Raw genomic sequence first — 23270 nt, 5'->3', positions numbered from 1 at the left:
ACAGCTTCCAAAGGCAAAGCTTGGGGGAAAGGAAAGTATCCTGGAAAGAAAGACACTATTCGCCATATAGACGGTGACCCAGAAAGTGACGATGATGATGACAACCAGGATGGACAGAGATATTATCAAGTTACATTGAATGATGTACATCATGAGAAGGTCCCAGTGATAATTGGTGGTGTGACAGTTCAGGTCATTGTAGACTCAGGCAGTGACAGTAATGTAATTGACTGACATTTATGGGAGAAATTGAAAAGGAAAAAGATCATCTGTACATCAAAGAAGTGCTCCAAGAAACTGTATCCATACACAGCAACCAAGCTATTGCAGACCATTGGATGTTTTACTGCAACTGTTGAAGCTGGTGATAAGTACACCGAAGCAGAGTTTGTTGTCATAGACGAGAGGGGAGAACCATTGCTGAGTAGACGCACAGCGCAAGACCTGGCAATACTTCATATTGGAGCTCATGTCAATTCAGTTCAGTCATACAAGGATATGAAGCAAGAATTCCCCGCAGTTTTCCAGGGAGTAGGAAAGCTGAAAGGTCAACAACTAAAGCTAGTGGTGGACAAAACGGTCAAACCCAAGGCGCAACCGGTGCGCAGAACTCCGTTTGGACTTCGTGGGAGAGTCGAAGCCAAAATTAAAGAGTTGATCGCGCAAGACATTATTGAACCTGTGGAACATTCGACACAATGGGTCAGCCCAATAGTGATTGTGCCCAAACCAAATGGCGACATAAGACTGTGTGTAGATATGAGGATGGCCAATGAAACTATAATTCGAGAACGACACCCTATACCAACAGTGGAGAAAATACTTCAAGAGTTAACTACCAGTAAGATATTCTCAAAAATTGATTTAAAATGAGGCTATCATCAATTAGAGCTGGACCCAGAATCCAGAGACGTAACAACATTTGTGACTCACTGTGGATTGTAGCGATACAAGAGACTATCGTTCGGCATTAATGCAGCTTCTGAGATCTACCAGTATGAAATCCATCGAGTAATTCAAGGTATTCCTGGAGTTGCCAACATTTCTGACGACATCATAGTCCATGCGCCTACAAAGGAAGAGCATGACAGACGGTTGAGGCATGTACTATCTAGACTACAGGAGGCAGGCCTTACTGTGAATGGAAACAAGTGCCAGTTCGGTGTGTCAGAAATGGACTTCATGGGACACAGACTTACACGGGAAGGACTAAACCCAGCAGAGGCCAAGGGGAAGACTATTGCAGATGCACGTGCACCCCAGAATGCACAGAGGTGAGGAGTTTCCTGGGATTGGTCAATTATTGCGCAAAGTTCATCCCTAACTTTGCTACAGTGGCAGAACCACTAAGGAAACTAACCAGGAAAGGTGTACTATTCCATTTTGGATCTGAGCAGAAGAAAGCGTTCACAGCTCTGAAACAAAGTCTGACGGACGCTGATACTCTTGGATATTATGATCCGGCTGCAGCAACCAAAGTCATAGCGGATGCTAGTCCTGTTGGTTTAGGAGCCGTATTGGTCCAAATGCATGATGTAGGACCAAGAATCATTGCCTACGCCAGCAGATCGTTGTCAGATGTGGAAAGGAGATATTTTCAGACAGAGAAAGAAGCACTCGGACTTGTATGGGCCTGTGAGAGGTTCCATGCATATTTGTATGGCATTGAATTTGAACTCATCACAGATTATAAGCCATTAGAGGTGATCTATGCCGTGTGCCAGAATAGAGCGATGGGTGCTCCGACTCCAACCCTACAAATATAAAATAGTTCACATTGCCGGGAAAGCAAACATTGCTGATCCGCTGTCCAGATTGGTGAAGGACAGATGCCCACAATCCAAGTCAGAATTGGGGACAGAAGCAGAGAGCTTTGTACGCTTTGTAGCTATTCAGTCGACACCGAAAGCTGTGACCACGAAGGAAGTCAAGAGAGAGTCCGAACATGACCCGGAACTCATGGAAGTGAGAGAATGTATCCAGAGTGGACAATGCGACAAGTGTACTCACAAGGCTTACATTCCCATCAGAGACGAACTTTGTTGCATCGGACAGTGTGTATTGAGAGGTTGTAGATAGGTGATACCGCAGAGGTTGAGACCGAAGATCGTATCCTTAGCTCATGAAGGACTCCTAGGTATTGTTGGTACGAAGCAAAACCTCAGGAGTAAAGTATGGTGGCCAGGTTGTGATAAAGAGGCAGAGAAATTCGTCAAAACCTGCCATGGATGTCAAATCACAAGTAGGAGTAATCCTCCAGAGCTGATCTGGAGTACGCAACTCCCGACAGGACCGTGGATCGACGTAGCCGTTGATTTTCTTGGACCTTTACCGACTGGTGAATCAATCATGGTAGTGATAGATTACTACAGCAGATACTATGAGTACGTTGTGATGAGGTCCACGACCACTGAAAAAACAATACAAGCATTAGCAGAGATCTTCGCAAGATATGGATTGCCTATTACGCTATACTCTGACAATGGTCCACAGTTCATTTCAGAGACATTTGCAGAATACATGAGGACCACAGGTATCCACCATCATAAAGTAACTCCGAAATGGCCGCAAGCCAATGGAGAAGTAGAGAGACAAAATCAGTCCATTGAAAAACAATTACGGATTGCTCACGCAGAAGGACAAAATTGGCGACAAGCATTGCTATCTTATGTAGCTGTCTATTGGGCAACACCTCATGCAACCACAGGAAAAAGTCCTGCAGAAGTACTTTTCGGGAGGAAAATCCGCACAAAAATGCCCGAAATAAAGGAAATCAGGGACGACCAGGAGACAAGAGATTACGATGCTGAAAAGAAAGGAGCAGCAAAGCTGTACACAGATTCGAGACGTGGAGCCAGGTACTCTGACATCATGCCTGGAGATAATGTTCTGGTGAGGCAAGAGAGTGGTGGTAAGCTAGACACACCTTATTACCATCAACCCTACACTGTCGTATCCAGAAGTGGCAGTATGGTAACAGTCAAGTCTCCGGCTGGAGTCCTGTACAAAAGAAATGTGTCTGGTGTAAAAAGGTACCAGTCCAGAGCGACATCGAGCGAGGTGGTTGAAAGTCCAATACGAGATGCTCAACCTGAGAGACCAGATGATGTTCCCGAGGTAGTTACCAGCATTCCTAATGAAGTGACCAGAGTGCCAGAAACACCCGAGGCCGTAGCGAGCAGTGTTTCCGACGCTGAGAGTGAACAACCGAGGGGCGACGATGGCATCGCAGGAAGGCCGAAACGAGACAGGAAACCACCTAAACGATACGAAGACTTTGTGCCATATTTCTAATTGTGCCCGCATTATCACAAAAGGGAAAGTTTGTGACAGTTGGAATGATAATAGAACATTGGGACAGTGATTTGATCATATATCATAAAGTGCGTGTATGAGTGCTGTATGAAGTACATTTTTGTTTAGTTGAGTTATTGTATTACAGTTGGTTACGACATGTTTATGTTACATTGTGTGTAGAAGGAGTTTGAAATTGTTTGTTGGTTCCGAGGGATATTGATAAGGTGACGGTGTTTACATTTCAACATTAAGGTGTAAAGTTTATTTCTGGTGAAAGGAGGGATGTCATGATAATGAATATGCATGAGATGTATTCACCTGACCGGAAGTCAGATGGTATGAGAGAGAGAGAAGAGCGCGAAATGGAGGAGCAATGAAAACTGTAGTATAAAGACACGGAGATATTTAATTGGTAAAACCTGCGGTAGTAGTGTTATTAACTTCACATTTCGGGCCACAAATGTGACAAAGGCCAGCACACCATGTGTGCTCTTAACTTTCTTTCTAGTGATGATGGTGAAGGAGTGAAGGAATTTGAGAAATTCCTCCTCATCTCTGTTCTAAACAGATGTTTTTGTATTCTGAGGCCAGTCCCTCTGGTACCAGACTCCCCCCAACACAGGAAAAATCCTCTCCACATCCATTCTATCCAGGTCTTTCAGTGTTCATTAGGTTTCAATTAGATCCATCCTCATTTTTCCAAATCCAGCAAGTCAATTCCCAGAGCCATCAAATGCTCCTCATTTCAAGAGTTCTTTCCTTCCAGGATCATTCTTGTGAACCTCCTCTGGACTCTCTCCAATGCCAGCACATCCTTCCTTAGATAAGGAGCTCAAAGTTGCTCAAAAATCTGCCTTAGATAGCCTCAACACATTGAATCCCTGCTTTTATATTCTATCTCTCTTGAAAGGAACACTACCAGTGTATTTTTCTTCTTTAACACCAACTCTACCTGCAAGTTAACCTTGAGGGAGTCTTGCATGAGGATTCCCAACATCTCTCTGCACTTCTGAGCTCATTGCCCATTCTGAAGATAGTCCATACCTTTATTCCTTCCACCAAAGTGTATGATCATACTCTTCTCCACACTGTGCTCCCTCTGCCGTTTCCTTGACCAATCTCCTAATCTGTCTAAATCAGTGGTTCTCAACTTTTATCATTCCGCTCACATCCCACTTTAAATAATCCCACTGCCATCAGAGCTCTGTGATTAGTCAGGGATTGCTTAAGGTGGGACAAGAGCGGGAAGGGAAGTTGAGAATCACTGCTTCAGACTCAAATGTTACTGAAATATTTTGCTTGAGAAAAAATTGTCATTGGGCCCATTTCCTTTGGAGTTCTGAAACCGTGCACATAATGAGTTAATTTGGGATGATTCAAACAGTGGTTCTCAAACTTTTTCTTTCCACCCACATCCCACCTTAAGCAATCCCTTGTGAAACACAGAGTCCGATGGTATAGGGATTACTTAAAGTGGGATGTGAGTGGAAAGAAAAAGGTCAAGAATCACTGGTCTAAGTATTAAATCACAATAATCTGTAGACACCGTGGTTGAAGTAAAACCACAAAATGATGGGGAAGCTCAACAGGTCAAACAGCATCCTTTATGTAGCAAAGGTAAAAATACATTCGAGGATGTTGGGCGGGGGGCGGGGGAGGTATTGGGTTGGGGAGGTCTGAGGGTGGAGATGGAAGGTGCGGGAGGTTGGAGGGAGGAGGAGGAGGAAGAGGGTTGATGGGGTGGGGGGGAGCACTCTTAGCCAGATGGCATTAACATCGACTTCTCTGGTTTCTGCTAACCTGCTCTCCTTTTTTCCCCTCCCCTTTTACATTTTTCCAGTTCTCCCCCTCCCCCTCCTCTCACCCAGCCATCCCTCCTCCCCCTTATCGCTGTTGTCCCCTCCTTCCTTTCTCCACCTATCACTGCCTGCCTTTGTCCCTCTTCCCCTCTCCCCCCCCCCCACCCTTTTGTTCGGACGCCTGCTGACATTCTTCCATACCTTGATGAAGGGCTCAAGTCCGAAACTTTGGTTATGTATTTTTACCTGTGACACATAAAGGACACTGCTTGATCAGCTGAATTTCTCAGCATTTTGTGTTTTCACTCCTAACATGTCTCATTCCTTCTGTAGACCCAGTGCTTTCTCAACACTATCTTCTCTCCCCCCAATATTGTCTGCAAACTTGGCCACAAAGCCATCAATTCACTCATCCAAATCACTGACCGTGTAATGTGAAAATAAGTGTCCCAGCTCCGAGCCCTATATAACACCATTGGTCACCAGCAGCCAAAACCAGACAGAGATGAAAAGCAATTAGATATAGGCCAGGGCATCTGGAGAAGGAAAGCAAAGATGGAAAAAAAAAGGCAGCCCGAGCCAATATAAACTGAAGCAATTAATGAACATTGTATTTTAATGAGTTAAATGGATTAGTAGGCTGGGCGGAAACGTGGCAGATGGAATTCAATCCGGATAAGTGTGAGGTGATGCATTCTGGAAGGTCAAACCATAAAGCTGAGTACAGGGTTAATGGTTGGATACTTAACAGTGTGGAGGACAGAAGGAACTTGGGGTCCAAATCCATACAGCTTTCAAGGTTGTCGCACAGGTTGATATGATAATTAAGAGGGCCTATTGGATGCTGGGCTTCATTAACAGGGGTACTGAGTTCAAGAGTCGAGAGGTCATATAACATATAAGCATATAGCAATTACAGCTCAGAAACAGATCAGTTTGGCCCTTCTAGTCCATGCTGAACACCTACTCCAACCTAGTCCCATTGACCCGCACCCAGCCCTAACCCTCCACACCTCTCTTGTCCATATATCTATCCAACCTTTCCTTAAATATTAAAATCGAACCCATATCTACCACTTCAGCCAGAAGCTCATCACACTCCCACCACTCTGTGAGTAAAGAAATTCCCCCTCATGTTTTCCCTAAACTTTTCTTCCCTTCAATCTCAATCTATGTCCTCTTGTTTGAATCTCCCCCACTCTCAATGGAAAACATTGACCCTATCTGTCCCCCTCATAATTTTAAATACCTCTCTCAAAACACTTCTCAATCTTTTACGCTCCAGGGAATAAAAGTCCCAGTCTGCTCAACATTTCCCTGTAATTCAAACCCTGAAACCCAGGAAATATTCTTGTAAATATCCCCTGCCCTCTTTCTATTCTGTTTATATCTTTCCTATAATTCAGTGACCAAAACTGCACACAAGATTCCAAATTTGGCCTCACTAATGCCTTATACAACTTCAATTCTACAGAGTATTGTGTTCGGTTCTGGTCACCTCATTATAGGAAGGATGTGGAAGCTATGGAGAGGGTGAAGAGGAGATTGACCAGAACGTTGCCTGGATTGGAAAATAAGTCTTATGAGGTAAGGTTAGCAGAGCTAGGTCTTTTCTCTTTGGAGCATAGAAGTATGAGAGAAGACTTAATAGAGATCTATAAGATCATGAGAGACATTGATAAGGTGGACTGCCAGCATCTGTTTCCAAGGCAGGAATAGCAAATACCAGAGGACATGAGTACAAAGTGAAGGGAGGAATGTTTAGGGGAGCCATATGTTTTTTTATACAGAGTTATGGGTGGCTGGAATGGCTTGACAAGGGTGATGGTGGAGGTTAAAACATTAGGGGCCTTTGAGACTCTTAGACAGGCACATGGATGAAAGAAAAATAGAGGGTTACAAGATCGGTAGAGTTATGCTTTTTTTTGGGTAGGAATATATAGATTGGCACAACATTGAGGGCTGAAGGGCCTGTACTGCAGTGTTCTGTGTTCTATGTGTTATGTATTTGTAATGTATCACGTCACAATTCCTTCACAAGCATATCCTGTCCACAAGTTACACTTTCTCTAGAACTATGTTTCAAAGTTCAGATTTGTTGCCAGAGAACATCCATGACATCACATACAACCCTGAGATTCTTTTTCCTGCGGGCCAGGAAGAACTACCACTTATTGATGGTGCAAGAAACTGAACTGAAGACACATATGCAAAAGAGAGAAATGTTAACCAACTGTGTGATGCAGAAAATAAATATTCAGTAATAAAAAATGTGGGAAGTAAGAGTCCTGCAATTAGTTTATAAGTTTAAATTTCAAATTAAAAAAAAATTACATTTAGACATAGATCACTGTAATAGGCCATTTTGACCCATGAATCTGTGCCGCCCAATTTACACCCAATTAATCTACACCGCCGGTACATTTCCAACAACAAAAACTGGAGGCCCTGGAGAAAACCTTCGTAGTTATAGAGAAAACGTACAAAATCCTTAGAGATGGTGTGGGATTCGAACGCTGGTCCCAATTGCTGCCACTGTAAAAGCGTTGTGCTCATGGCTACGCTAACTGTGCCACCCTTCTGAAGGGAAGGTTGTGCCCTTGACCAGCTTCACCAGCTTAAGTGCTTCAAACTTTTGAGGAAATTTGATAAATTGTTTTCAGGCAAGGATATGTGAAGTGAAGGAACTTAAAAGTTGAAATTTTGAGAGTACTGTACAGAATTTATATATTCCTGTCAGGGTCAAAGGAAAGGCTAGAAGGCAGAGGAAACTTTGGTTTTCAAGGTTCAGAATAACATGGAGCAAATGAGGTACTTGAGGAGTATAGAAAATGCAAGAAAAACCTCAAGAACTCAATCAGGAAGGCTAAAAAAAGACATGAGATTGCTTTGGCAGACAATGTGAAAGAAAATCCTAAGGGTTTCTACAGGTATATTAAGAGCAAAAGGATAGTAAGGGACAAAATTGGTCCCCTTGAAGATCAGAGTGGTTGGCTTTGTATGGAGCCAAAAGAGATTTTGGTCAGGAAATGGACACAGAGTCGTAGAACAAAAGGAAAACACGTAGTAAGGTCATGGAACCTATACAGATTAAAGAGGAGGAAGTGCTTGCTGTCTTAAAGTAAATAAGGGTGGATAAATCCCCAGGACCTGATAAGATATTTACTCGGACCTTGAGGGAGGCTAGTGTAGAAATTGCAGGGACTCTGGCAGAAATATTTAAAATGTCCTTAGCCATGGTTGTGGTGCCCGAGGATTGGAGGGCAGCTCATGTTGTTCTGTTGTTTAAAAAAGGCTCCAAAAATAATCCTGGAAATTATAGGATGTGAGCCTGGTGTCAGTAGTAGGTAAATTATTGGAAAATGTTCTAAGAGATCGGATATACAATTATTTGGAGAGCCAGAAACTGATTAGGGATAGTCAACATGGCTTTGTGCGTGGTAGGTCGTGTATAACCAATCTTACAGAGTTTTTTAAGGAGGTTACCAGAAAAGTTGACAAATGAAAGACTATGAATGTTGTTTACATGGACTTTAGTGGGGCCTTTGACAAGGTCCCCCATGGGAGGTTAGTCAGGAAGGTTCAGACACGAGGTATTCATGGTGAAGTAGTGAACTAGATTCGACAATGGCTGCCAGAGAGTAGTTGTGGATGATTGCTTCTCAGACTGAAGACTAGTAGTGTACTTTAGGGATCGGTGTTAGGATCATTATTGCTTGTCATCTACATCAATGACCTGGATGATGCTGTGGTAAATTGGATCTGCATGTATGCAGATGACACCAAGATTGGAGGTGTTGTGGAGAGTGAAGGTTTTCAAAACTTGCAGAAGGAACTGGACCAATTGGTAAAATACAGACAAGTGGGAGGTGTTGCATTATGGAAGGACAAACCAAGAAAGGTAAATGGTAGGCCATTGAGGAGTGTGGTAGAACAGAGAGATCTGGGAATACAGAAACATCATTCTCTGAAAATGTGTCACAGATGGATAGGGTTGTAAAGAGAGCCTTTGGCATATTGGGCTTCATAAATCAAAGTACTGAGTACTGGAGTTGAGATGTTGTGTTAAAGTTGTATAAAACATTGGTGAGGCCAAATTTTGGAGCATTGTGTGCAGTTTTGGTCACCTAACTACAGGAAAGCTATCAATAAGATAGAAAGAATGCAGAGAAGATACACTTGGATGTTGCCCGGACTTCAAGAACTAAGTTACAGAGAAAGGTTAAACAGTTTAGGACTTTATTCCCTGGAGCGTAGAAGAATGAGGAGAGATTTGATAGAGGTATTTAAAATTATGAGGGAGATAGAGTAAATGTAGATAGGCTTTTTCCACTGAGGGTAGGTGAGATACAAATCAGAGGACATGGGTCAAGAGTGAAAGGGAACAGTTTAGGGGAAACATGAGGGGGAACAAATTCTCACAAAAGGTGGTGGTGGTGTGGAATGAGCTTTCAGCTGAAGTGGTGAATGTGGGCTCAATTTTAACATTTAAGAGGAATTTGGTCAGGTATATAGATGGGAGGGGTATGGAGAGCTATGGACTGGTTCAAGTCGGTGGGACGAGGTAAAAAAAAATGGTTCGGCACTAATTAGAAGAGCCGAAGAGGCCTGTTGCTGAGCTGTGATGTTCTACGGTTCTAAACCCTCTCTACCTCATAACCCTCTTTTAAATTCTATCCATGTGCCTATCCAAGAATCTTTTAAACGTTCCTAATGTTCCAGCCTCCACCCACGAACCCTGGCATGGCATACAAGGCACCCACAACTCTCTGTGTTAAAAATCGTATGTCTCCCTTAAACTTTCCTCCCTTCACTTTGTACAGATGTCCTCAGGTGTTTGCTATTCCTGGCCTGGGGAAGAAAAAAAAAGTGTTGGATGTCCACCCTTATCCATGCCTCTCAGAAGAAGATTCTGAGAGGCAGAGGTAGAGTGGACGGCCAGATTGTAGAGGAGTGCATGAGGAGACCTGGACCTGTTCTCACTAGAGTTTAGAAGGTCAGGGTTGGGGGGTTGGGGGGGGGGGCGCAGATCCCAGAGAAACATTCCGAATAGAGAAGGGGCTGCTGGATAAAGTGGAGTCTTGGAACAGAGACGAAATAGCCATCCTTTTAGAACAGAGGTGAGGAGAAATGTCTTCAGCCAGAGGGTAGTGGATCCGTGGAATTCGTTGCCACAGACGGCTGTGCGGAGGGGGGTGGGCAAGATTGATAGGCTCTTGATTAGTAAGGGTTTCAAAAGTAATGAAGAGAAGGCAGGAGAATGGGATGGAGAGGGAAAAAGACATCAATGGCGGGAAAGCCTCGATGGGCTGAATGGCAGCGTTCTACCCCTATATCGTTTGGCTTTTACAGAATTAGTGATCAATTTCACTCGAATCCCATCCCTGGTGCCCAGGGAGGGGCCGTTGTACTTTTGATAACGACGCACACAGAGTAACGGCGGGGCAGAAACATTCCGGTCGCGAACAAGGAAAGTTACCCGTGACTATCAGTACATTTGGAGTCAGGTTGGAACTTGTTCCTTTTGAGAAAAGCGAAATCGTTCACTGATTTCCGACTCCCGACTTTCCAGATCCACCGGCCGCCTTGAAATTGGAGACAAATCTCAACTTTAACAGGAAAACTCACCGGGGAGAAGTTTCCGACAGCGGCCAAATGGCCAACGGACGTGGAACTTGTTCAAAATTAACCAGATGTCCTCAAGGTTCACATTCTAACCCCGACTGGGACCGGAGTCTGGAGAGGGAGGGTCACTCACATTCTAACCCCGACTGGGACCGGAGTCTGGAGAGGGAGGGTCACTCACATTCTAACCCCGACTGGGACCGGAGTCTGGAGAGGGAGGGTCACTCACATTCTAACCCCGACTGGGACCGGAGTCTGGAGAGGGAGGGTCACTCACATTCTAACCCCGACTGGGACCGGAGTCTGGAGAGGGAGGGTCACTCACATTCTAACCCCGACTGGGACCGGAGTCTGGAGAGGGAGGGTCACTCACATTCTAACCCCGACTGGGACCGGAGTCTGGAGAGGGAGGGTCACTCACATTCTAACCCCGACTGGGACCGGAGTCTGGAGAGGGAGGGTCACTCACATTCTAACCCCGACTGGGACCGGAGTCTGGAGAGGGAGGGTCACTCACATTCTAACCCCGACTGGGACCGGAGTCTGGAGAGGGAGGGTCACTCACATTCTAACCCCGACTGGGACCGGAGTCTGGAGAGGGAGGGTCACTCACATTCTAACCCCGACTGGGACCGGAGTCTGGAGAGGGAGGGTCACTCACATTCTAACCCCGACTGGGACCGGAGTCTGGAGAGGGAGGGTCACTCACATTCTAACCCCGACTGGGACCGGAGTCTGGAGAGGGAGGGTCACTCACATTCTAACCCCGACTGGGACCGGAGTCTGGAGAGGGAGGGTCACTCACATTCTAACCCCGACTGGGACCGGAGTCTGGAGAGGGAGGGTCACTCACATTCTAACCCCGACTGGGACCGGAGTCTGGAGAGGGAGGGTCACTCACATTCTAACCCCGACTGGGACCGGAGTCTGGAGAGGGAGGGTCACTCACATTCTAACCCCGACTGGGACCGGAGTCTGGAGAGGGAGGGTCACTCACATTCTAACCCCGACTGGGACCGGAGTCTGGAGAGGGAGGGTCACTCACATTCTAACCCCGACTGGGACCGGAGTCTGGAGAGGGAGGGTCACTCACATTCTAACCCCGACTGGGACCGGAGTCTGGAGAGGGAGGGTCACTCACATTCTAACCCCGACTGGGACCGGAGTCTGGAGAGGGAGGGTCACTCACATTCTAACCCCGACTGGGACCGGAGTCTGGAGAGGGAGGGTCACTCACATTCTAACCCCGACTGGGACCGGAGTCTGGAGAGGGAGGGTCACTCACATTCTAACCCCGACTGGGACCGGAGTCTGGAGAGGGAGGGTCACTCACATTCTAACCCCGACTGGGACCGGAGTCTGGAGAGGGAGGGTCACTCACATTCTAACCCCGACTGGGACCGGAGTCTGGAGAGGGAGGGTCACTCACATTCTAACCCCGACTGGGACCGGAGTCTGGAGAGGGAGGGTCACTCACATTCTAACCCCGACTGGGACCGGAGTCTGGAGAGGGAGGGTCACTCACATTCTAACCCCGACTGGGACCGGAGTCTGGAGAGGGAGGGTCACTCACATTCTAACCCCGACTGGGACCGGAGTCTGGAGAGGGAGGGTCACTCACATTCTAACCCCGACTGGGACCGGAGTCTGGAGAGGGAGGGTCACTCACATTCTAACCCCGACTGGGACCGGAGTCTGGAGAGGGAGGGTCACTCACATTCTAACCCCGACTGGGACCGGAGTCTGGAGAGGGAGGGTCACTCACATTCTAACCCCGACTGGGACCGGAGTCTGGAGAGGGAGGGTCACTCACATTCTAACCCCGACTGGGACCGGAGTCTGGAGAGGGAGGGTCACTCACATTCTAACCCCGACTGCGACCGGAGTCTGGAGAGGGAGGGTCACTCACATTCTAACCCCGACTGGGACCGGAGTCTGGAGAGGGAGGGTCACTCACATTCTAACCCCGACTGGGACCGGAGTCTGGAGAGGAAGGGTCACTCACATTCTAACCCCGACTGGGACCGGAGTCTGGAGAGGGAGGGTCACTCACATTCTAACCCCGACTGGGACCGGAGTCTGGAGAGGGAGGGTCACTCACATTCTAACCCCGACTGGGACCGGTGTCTGGAGAGGGAGGGTCACATTCTAACCCCGACTGGGACCGGTGTCTGGAGAGGGAGGGTCACTCACATTCTAACCCCGACTGGGACCGGAGTCTGGAGAGGGAGGGTCACTCACATTCTAACCCCGACTGGGACCGGAGTCTTGAGAGGGAGGGTCACTCACATTCTAACCCCGACTGGGACCGGAGTCTGGAGAGGGAGGGTCACTCACATTCTAACCCCGACTGGGACCGGAGTCTGGAGAGGGAGGGTCACTCACATTCTAACCCCGACTGGGACCGGAGTCTGGAGAGGGAGGGTCACTCACATTCTAACCCCGACTGGGACCGGAGTCTGGAGAGGGAGGGTCACTCACATTCTAACCCCGACTGGGACCGGAGTCTGGAGAGGGAGGGTCACTCACATTCTAACCCCGACTGGGACCGGAGTCTGGAGAGGGAGTGTCACTCACATTCTAACCCCGACTGGGACCGGAGTCTGGAGAGGGAGGGTCACTCACATTCTAACCCCGACTGGGACCGGAGTCTGGAGAGGGAGGGTCACTCACATTCTAACCCCGACTGGGACCGGAGTCTGGAGAGGGAGGGTCACTCACATTCTAACCCCGACTGGGACCGGAGTCTGGAGTGGGAGGGTCACTCACATTCTAACCCCGACTGGGACCGGAGTCTGGAGAGGGAGGGTCACTCACATTCTAACCCCGACTGGGACCGGAGTCTGGAGAGGGAGGGTCACTCACATTCTAACCCCGACTGGGACCGGAGTCTGGAGAGGGAGGGTCACTCACATTCTAACCCCGACTGGGACCGGAGTCTGGAGAGGGAGGGTCACTCACATTCTAACCCCGACTGGGACCGGAGTCTGGAGAGGGAGGGTCACTCACATTCTAACCCCGACTGGGACCGGAGTCTGGAGAGGGAGGGTCACTCACATTCTAACCCCGACTGGGACCGGAGTCTGGAGAGGGAGGGTCACTCACATTCTAACCCCGACTGGGACCGGAGTCTGGAGAGGGAGGGTCACTCACATTCTAACCCCGACTGGGACCGGAGTCTGGAGAGGGAGGGTCACTCACATTCTAACCCCGACTGGGACCGGAGTCTGGAGAGGGAGGGTCACTCACATTCTAACCCCGACTGGGACCGGAGTCTGGAGAGGGAGGGTCACTCACATTCTAACCCCGACTGGGACCGGAGTCTGGAGAGGGAGGGTCACTCACATTCTAACCCCGACTGCAACCGGAGTCTGGAGAGGGAGGGTCACTCACATTCTAACCCCGACTGGGACCGGAGTCTGGAGAGGGAGGGTCACTCACATTCTAACCCCGACTGGGACCGGAGTCTGGAGAGGGAGGGTCACTCACATTCTAACCCCGACTGGGACCGGAGTCTGGTGAGGGAGGGTCACTCACATTCTAACCCCGACTGGGACCGGAGTCTGGAGAGGGAGGGTCACTCACATTCTAACCCCGACTGGGACCGGAGTCTGGAGAGGGAGGGTCACTCACATTCTAACCCCGACTGGGACCGGAGTCTGGAGAGGGAGGGTCACTCACATTCTAACCCCGACTGGGACCGGAGTCTGGAGAGGGAGGGTCACTCACATTCTAACCCCGACTGGGACCGGAGTCTGGAGAGGGAGGGTCACTCACATTCTAACCCCGACTGGGACCGGAGTCTGGAGAGGGAGGGTCACTCACATTCTAACCCCGACTGGGACCGGAGTCTGGAGAGGGAGGGTCACTCACATTCTAACCCCGACTGGGACCGGAGTCTGGAGAGGGAGGGTCACTCACATTCTAACCCCGACTGGGACCGGAGTCTGGAGAGGGAGGGTCACTCACATTCTAACCCCGACTGGGACCGGAGTCTGGAGAGGGAGGGTCACTCACATTCTAACCCCGACTGGGACCGGTGTCTGGAGAGGGAGGGTCACATTCTAACCCCGACTGGGACCGGTGTCTGGAGAGGGAGGGTCACTTACATTCTAACCCCGACTGGGACCGGAGTCTGGAGAGGGAGGGTCACTCACATTCTAACCCCGACTGGGACCGGAGTCTGGAGAGGGAGGGTCACTCACATTCTAACCCCGACTGGGACCGGAGTCTGGAGAGGGAGGGTCACTCACATTCTAACCCCGACTGGGACCGGAGTCTGGAGAGGGAGGGTCACTCACATTCTAACCCCGACTGGGACCGGAGTCTGGAGAGGGAGGGTCACTCACATTCTAACCCCGACTGGGACCGGAGTCTGGAGAGGGAGGGTCACTCACATTCTAACCCCGACTGGGACCGGAGTCTGGAGAGGGAGGGTCACTCACATTCTAACCCCGACTGGGACCGGAGTCTGGAGAGGGAGGGTCACTCACATTCTAACCCCGACTGGGACCGGAGTCTGGAGAGGGAGGGTCACTCACATTCTAACCCCGACTGGGACCGGAGTCTGGAGAGGGAGGGTCACTCACATTCTAACCCCGACTGGGACCGGAGTCTGGAGAGGGAGGGTCACTCACATTCTAACCCCGACTGGGACCGGAGTCTGGAGAGGGAGGGTCACTCACATTCTAACCCCGACTGGGACCGGAGTCTGGAGAGGGAGGGTCACTCACATTCTAACCCCGACTGGGACCGGAGTCTGGAGAGGGAGGGTCACTCACATTCTAACCCCGACTGGGACCGGAGTCTGGAGAGGGAGGGTCACACACATTCTAACCCCGACTGGGACCGGAGTCTGGAGAGGGAGGGTCACTCACATTCTAACCCCGACTGGGACCGGAGTCTGGAGAGGGAGGGTCACTCACATTCTAACCCCGACTGGGACCGGAGTCTGGAGAGGGAGGGTCACTCACATTCTAACCCCGACTGGGACCGGAGTCTGGAGAGGGAGGGTCACTCACATTCTAACCCCGACTGGGACCGGAGTCTGGAGAGGGAGGGTCACTCACATTCTAACCCCGACTGGGACCGGAGTCTGGAGAGGGAGGGTCACTCACATTCTAACCCCGACTGGGACCGGAGTCTGGAGAGGGAGGGTCACTCACATTCTAACCCCGACTGGGACCGGAGTCTGGAGAGGGAGGGTCACTCACATTCTAACCCCGACTGGGACCGGAGTCTGGAGAGGGAGGGTCACTCACATTCTAACCCCGACTGCGACCGGAGTCTGGAGAGGGAGGGTCACTCACATTCTAACCCCGACTGGGACCGGAGTCTGGAGAGGGAGGGTCACTCACATTCTAACCCCGACTGGGACCGGAGTCTGGAGAGGAAGGGTCACTCACATTCTAACCCCGACTGGGACCGGAGTCTGGAGAGGGAGGGTCACTCACATTCTAACCCCGACTGGGACCGGAGTCTGGAGAGGGAGGGTCACTCACATTCTAACCCCGACTGGGACCGGTGTCTGGAGAGGGAGGGTCACATTCTAACCCCGACTGGGACCGGTGTCTGGAGAGGGAGGGTCACTCACATTCTAACCCCGACTGGGACCGGAGTCTGGAGAGGGAGGGTCACTCACATTCTAACCCCGACTGGGACCGGAGTCTGGAGAGGGAGGGTCACTCACATTCTAACCCCGACTGGGACCGGAGTCTGGAGAGGGAGGGTCACTCACATTCTAACCCCGACTGGGACCGGAGTCTGGAGAGGGAGGGTCACTCACATTCTAACCCCGACTGGGACCGGAGTCTGGAGAGGGAGGGTCACTCACATTCTAACCCCGACTGGGACCGGAGTCTGGAGAGGGAGGGTCACTCACATTCTAACCCCGACTGGGACCGGAGTCTGGAGAGGGAGGGTCACTCACATTCTAACCCCGACTGGGACCGGAGTCTGGAGAGGGAGGGTCACTCACATTCTAACCCCGACTGGGACCGGAGTCTGGAGAGGGAGGGTCACTCACATTCTAACCCCGACTGGGACCGGAGTCTGGAGAGGGAGGGTCACTCACATTCTAACCCCGACTGGGACCGGAGTCTGGAGAGGGAGGGTCACTCACATTCTAACCCCGACTGGGACCGGAGTCTGGAGAGGGAGGGTCACTCACATTCTAACCCCGACTGGGACCGGAGTCTGGAGAGGGAGGGTCACTCACATTCTAACCCCGACTGGGACCGGAGTCTGGAGAGGGAGGGTCACTCACATTCTAACCCGACTGGGACCGGAGTCTGGAGAGGGAGGGTCACTCACATTCTAACCCCGACTGGGACCGGAGTCTGGAGAGGGAGGGTCACTCACATTCTAACCCCGACTGGGACCGGAGTCTGGAGAGGGAGGGTCACTCACATTCTAACCCCGACTGGGACCGGAGTCTGGAGAGGGAGGGTCACTCACATTCTAACCCCGACTGGGACCGGAGTCTGGAGAGGGAGGGTCACTCACATTCTAACCCCGACTGGGACCGGAGTCTGGAGAGGGAGGGTCACTCACATTCTAACCCCGACTGGGACCGGAGTCTGGAGAGGGAGGGTCACTCACATTCTAACCCCGACTGGGACCGGAGTCTGGAGAGGGAGGGTCACTCACATTCTAACCCCGACTGGGACCGGAGTCTGGAGAGGGAGGGTCACTCACATTCTAACCCCGACTGGGACCGGAGTCTGGAGAGGGAGGGTCACTCACATTCTAACCCCGACTGGGACCGGAGTCTGGAGAGGGAGGGTCACTCACATTCTAACCCCGACTGGGACCGGAGTCTGGAGAGGGAGGGTCACTCACATTCTAACCCCGACTGGGACCGGAGTCTGGAGAGGGAGGGTCACTCACATTCTAACCCCGACTGGGACCGGAGTCTGGAGAGGGAGGGTCACTCACATTCTAACCCCGACTGGGACCGGAGTCTGGAGAGGGAGGGTCACTCACATTCTAACCCCGACTGGGACCGGAGTCTGGAGAGGGAGGGTCACTCACATTCTAACCCCGACTGGGACCGGAGTCTGGAGAGGGAGGGTCACTCACATTCTAACCCCGACTGCGACCGGAGTCTGGAGAGGGAGGGTCACTCACATTCTAACCCCGACTGGGACCGGAGTCTGGAGAGGGAGGGTCACTCACATTCTAACCCCGACTGGGACCGGAGTCTGGAGAGGAAGGGTCACTCACATTCTAACCCCGACTGGGACCGGAGTCTGGAGAGGGAGGGTCACTCACATTCTAACCCCGACTGGGACCGGAGTCTGGAGAGGGAGGGTCACTCACATTCTAACCCCGACTGGGACCGGTGTCTGGAGAGGGAGGGTCACATTCTAACCCCGACTGGGACCGGTGTCTGGAGAGGGAGGGTCACTCACATTCTAACCCCGACTGGGACCGGAGTCTGGAGAGGGAGGGTCACTCACATTCTAACCCCGACTGGGACCGGAGTCTGGAGAGGGAGGGTCACTCACATTCTAACCCCGACTGGGACCGGAGTCTGGAGAGGGAGGGTCACTCACATTCTAACCCCGACTGGACCGGAGTCTGGAGAGGGAGGGTCACTCACATTCTAACCCCGACTGGGACCGGAGTCTGGAGAGGGAGGGTCACTCACATTCTAACCCCGACTGGGACCGGAGTCTGGAGAGGGAGGGTCACTCACATTCTAACCCCGACTGGGACCGGAGTCTGGAGAGGGAGGGTCACTCACATTCTAACCCCGACTGGGACCGGAGTCTGGAGAGGGAGTGTCACTCACATTCTAACCCCGACTGGGACCGGAGTCTGGAGAGGGAGGGTCACTCACATTCTAACCCCGACTGGGACCGGAGTCTGGAGAGGGAGGGTCACTCACATTCTAACCCCGACTGGGACCGGAGTCTGGAGAGGGAGGGTCACTCACATTCTAACCCCGACTGGGACCGGAGTCTGGAGTGGAGGGTCACTCACATTCTAACCCCGACTGGGACCGGAGTCTGGAGAGGGAGGGTCACTCACATTCTAACCCCGACTGGGACCGGAGTCTGGAGAGGGAGGGTCACTCACATTCTAACCCCGACTGGGACCGGAGTCTGGAGAGGGAGGGTCACTCACATTCTAACCCCGACTGGGACCGGAGTCTGGAGAGGGAGGGTCACTCACATTCTAACCCCGACTGGGACCGGAGTCTGGAGAGGGAGGGTCACTCACATTCTAACCCCGACTGGGACCGGAGTCTGGAGAGGGAGGGTCACTCACATTCTAACCCCGACTGGGACCGGAGTCTGGAGAGGGAGGGTCACTCACATTCTAACCCCGACTGGGACCGGAGTCTGGAGAGGGAGGGTCACTCACATTCTAACCCCGACTGGGACCGGAGTCTGGAGAGGGAGGGTCACTCACATTCTAACCCCGACTGGGACCGGAGTCTGGAGAGGGAGGGTCACTCACATTCTAACCCCGACTGGGACCGGAGTCTGGAGAGGGAGGGTCACTCACATTCTAACCCCGACTGGGACCGGAGTCTGGAGAGGGAGGGTCACTCACATTCTAACCCCGACTGGGACCGGAGTCTGGAGAGGGAGGGTCACTCACATTCTAACCCCGACTGGGACCGGAGTCTGGAGAGGGAGGGTCACTCACATTCTAACCCCGACTGGGACCGGAGTCTGGAGAGGGAGGGTCACTCACATTCTAACCCCGACTGGGACCGGAGTCTGGAGAGGGAGGGTCACTCACATTCTAACCCCGACTGGGACCGGAGTCTGGAGAGGGAGGGTCACTCACATTCTAACCCCGACTGGGACCGGAGTCTGGAGAGGGAGGGTCACTCACATTCTAACCCCGACTGGGACCGGAGTCTGGAGAGGGAGGGTCACTCACATTCTAACCCCGACTGGGACCGGAGTCTGGAGAGGGAGGGTCACTCACATTCTAACCCCGACTGCGACCGGAGTCTGGAGAGGGAGGGTCACTCACATTCTAACCCCGACTGGGACCGGAGTCTGGAGAGGGAGGGTCACTCACATTCTAACCCCGACTGGGACCGGAGTCTGGAGAGGAAGGGTCACTCACATTCTAACCCCGACTGGGACCGGAGTCTGGAGAGGGAGGGTCACTCACATTCTAACCCCGACTGGGACCGGAGTCTGGAGAGGGAGGGTCACTCACATTCTAACCCCGACTGGGACCGGTGTCTGGAGAGGGAGGGTCACATTCTAACCCCGACTGGGACCGGTGTCTGGAGAGGGAGGGTCACTCACATTCTAACCCCGACTGGGACCGGAGTCTGGAGAGGGAGGGTCACTCACATTCTAACCCCGACTGGGACCGGAGTCTGGAGAGGGAGGGTCACTCACATTCTAACCCCGACTGGGACCGGAGTCTGGAGAGGGAGGGTCACTCACATTCTAACCCCGACTGGGACCGGAGTCTGGAGAGGGAGGGTCACTCACATTCTAACCCCGACTGGGACCGGAGTCTGGAGAGGGAGGGTCACTCACATTCTAACCCCGACTGGGACCGGAGTCTGGAGAGGGAGGGTCACTCACATTCTAACCCCGACTGGGACCGGAGTCTGGAGAGGGAGGGTCACTCACATTCTAACCCCGACTGGGACCGGAGTCTGGAGAGGGAGTGTCACTCACATTCTAACCCCGACTGGGACCGGAGTCTGGAGAGGGAGGGTCACTCACATTCTAACCCCGACTGGGACCGGAGTCTGGAGAGGGAGGGTCACTCACATTCTAACCCCGACTGGGACCGGAGTCTGGAGAGGGAGGGTCACTCACATTCTAACCCCGACTGGGACCGGAGTCTGGAGTGGGAGGGTCACTCACATTCTAACCCCGACTGGGACCGGAGTCTGGAGAGGGAGGGTCACTCACATTCTAACCCCGACTGGGACCGGAGTCTGGAGAGGGAGGGTCACTCACATTCTAACCCCGACTGGGACCGGAGTCTGGAGAGGGAGGGTCACTCACATTCTAACCCCGACTGGGACCGGAGTCTGGAGAGGGAGGGTCACTCACATTCTAACCCCGACTGGGACCGGAGTCTGGAGAGGGAGGGTCACTCACATTCTAACCCCGACTGGGACCGGAGTCTGGAGAGGGAGGGTCACTCACATTCTAACCCCGACTGGGACCGGAGTCTGGAGAGGGAGGGTCACTCACATTCTAACCCCGACTGGGACCGGAGTCTGGAGAGGGAGGGTCACTCACATTCTAACCCCGACTGGGACCGGAGTCTGGAGAGGGAGGGTCACTCACATTCTAACCCCGACTGGGACCGGAGTCTGGAGAGGGAGGGTCACTCACATTCTAACCCCGACTGGGACCGGAGTCTGGAGAGGGAGGGTCACTCACATTCTAACCCCGACTGGGACCGGAGTCTGGAGAGGGAGGGTCACTCACATTCTAACCCCGACTGCGACCGGAGTCTGGAGAGGGAGGGTCACTCACATTCTAACCCCGACTGGGACCGGAGTCTGGAGAGGGAGGGTCACTCACATTCTAACCCCGACTGGGACCGGAGTCTGGAGAGGGAGGGTCACTCACATTCTAACCCCGACTGGGACCGGAGTCTGGTGAGGGAGGGTCACTCACATTCTAACCCCGACTGGGACCGGAGTCTGGAGAGGGAGGGTCACTCACATTCTAACCCCGACTGGGACCGGAGTCTGGAGAGGGAGGGTCACTCACATTCTAACCCCGACTGGGACCGGAGTCTGGAGAGGGAGGGTCACTCACATTCTAACCCCGACTGGGACCGGAGTCTGGAGAGGGAGGGTCACTCACATTCTAACCCCGACTGGGACCGGAGTCTGGAGAGGGAGGGTCACTCACATTCTAACCCCGACTGGGACCGGAGTCTGGAGAGGGAGGGTCACTCACATTCTAACCCCGACTGGGACCGGAGTCTGGAGAGGGAGGGTCACTCACATTCTAACCCCGACTGGGACCGGAGTCTGGAGAGGGAGGGTCACTCACATTCTAACCCCGACTGGGACCGGAGTCTGGAGAGGGAGGGTCACTCACATTCTAACCCCGACTGGGACCGGAGTCTGGAGAGGGAGGGTCACTCACATTCTAACCCCGACTGGGACCGGTGTCTGGAGAGGGAGGGTCACATTCTAACCCCGACTGGGACCGGTGTCTGGAGAGGGAGGGTCACTTACATTCTAACCCCGACTGGGACCGGAGTCTGGAGAGGGAGGGTCACTCACATTCTAACCCCGACTGGGACCGGAGTCTGGAGAGGGAGGGTCACTCACATTCTAACCCCGACTGGGACCGGAGTCTGGAGAGGGAGGGTCACTCACATTCTAACCCCGACTGGGACCGGAGTCTGGAGAGGGAGGGTCACTCACATTCTAACCCCGACTGGGACCGGAGTCTGGAGAGGGAGGGTCACTCACATTCTAACCCCGACTGGGACCGGAGTCTGGAGAGGGAGGGTCACTCACATTCTAACCCCGACTGGGACCGGAGTCTGGAGAGGGAGGGTCACTCACATTCTAACCCCGACTGGGACCGGAGTCTGGAGAGGGAGGGTCACTCACATTCTAACCCCGACTGGGACCGGAGTCTGGAGAGGGAGGGTCACTCACATTCTAACCCCGACTGGGACCGGAGTCTGGAGAGGGAGGGTCACTCACATTCTAACCCCGACTGGGACCGGAGTCTGGAGAGGGAGGGTCACTCACATTCTAACCCCGACTGGGACCGGAGTCTGGAGAGGGAGGGTCACTCACATTCTAACCCCGACTGGGACCGGAGTCTGGAGAGGGAGGGTCACTCACATTCTAACCCCGACTGGGACCGGAGTCTGGAGAGGGAGGGTCACTCACATTCTAACCCCGACTGGGACCGGAGTCTGGAGAGGGAGGGTCACACACATTGTAACCCCGACTGGGACCGGAGTCTGGAGAGGGAGGGTCACTCACATTCTAACCCCGACTGGGACCGGAGTCTGGAGAGGGAGGGTCACTCACATTCTAACCCCGACTGGGACCGGAGTCTGGAGAGGGAGGGTCACTCACATTCTAACCCCGACTGGGACCGGAGTCTGGAGAGGGAGGGTCACTCACATTCTAACCCCGACTGGGACCGGAGTCTGGAGAGGGAGGGTCACTCACATTCTAACCCCGACTGGGACCGGAGTCTGGAGAGGGAGGGTCACTCACATTCTAACCCCGACTGGGACCGGAGTCTGGAGAGGGAGGGTCACTCACATTCTAACCCCGACTGGGACCGGAGTCTGGAGAGGGAGGGTCACTCACATTCTAACCCCGACTGGGACCGGAGTCTGGAGAGGGAGGGTCACTCACATTCTAACCCCGACTGGGACCGGAGTCTGGAGAGGGAGGGTCACTCACATTCTAACCCCGACTGGGACCGGAGTCTGGAGAGGGAGGGTCACTCACATTCTAACCCCGACTGGGACCGGAGTCTGGAGAGGGAGGGTCACTCACATTCTAACCCCGACTGGGACCGGAGTCTGGAGAGGGAGGGTCACTCACATTCTAACCCC

General features: G+C 52.6%; 1 protein-coding gene across 3 annotated transcripts in view; it reads right to left on the bottom strand.

Annotated features, from left to right (window-relative positions):
- plcd1a (phospholipase C, delta 1a) overlaps positions 1–23270 on the bottom strand; it is a 243269-nt gene that overhangs the window by 170443 nt on the left and 49556 nt on the right. The window contains exon 1 of one of the 3 annotated variants that reach the window (XM_069914934.1): positions 10576–10746. The exons of the other annotated variants lie outside the window; for them this stretch is intronic. The gene's annotated coding sequence lies outside the window, so the exon portion shown is untranslated. Of the gene's footprint in view, positions 1–10575; positions 10747–23270 lie in introns of those variants that run through there. 3 annotated transcript variants of the gene reach the window in all.

This window comes from Narcine bancroftii, chromosome 1 (assembly GCF_036971445.1).
Source record: "Narcine bancroftii isolate sNarBan1 chromosome 1, sNarBan1.hap1, whole genome shotgun sequence".
In the NCBI taxonomy this organism is placed as follows: Eukaryota; Metazoa; Chordata; class Chondrichthyes; order Torpediniformes; family Narcinidae; genus Narcine; species Narcine bancroftii.
Note: the sequence above shows the minus strand (reverse complement) of the source record. Positions and strands in the feature narration are given on the sequence as shown.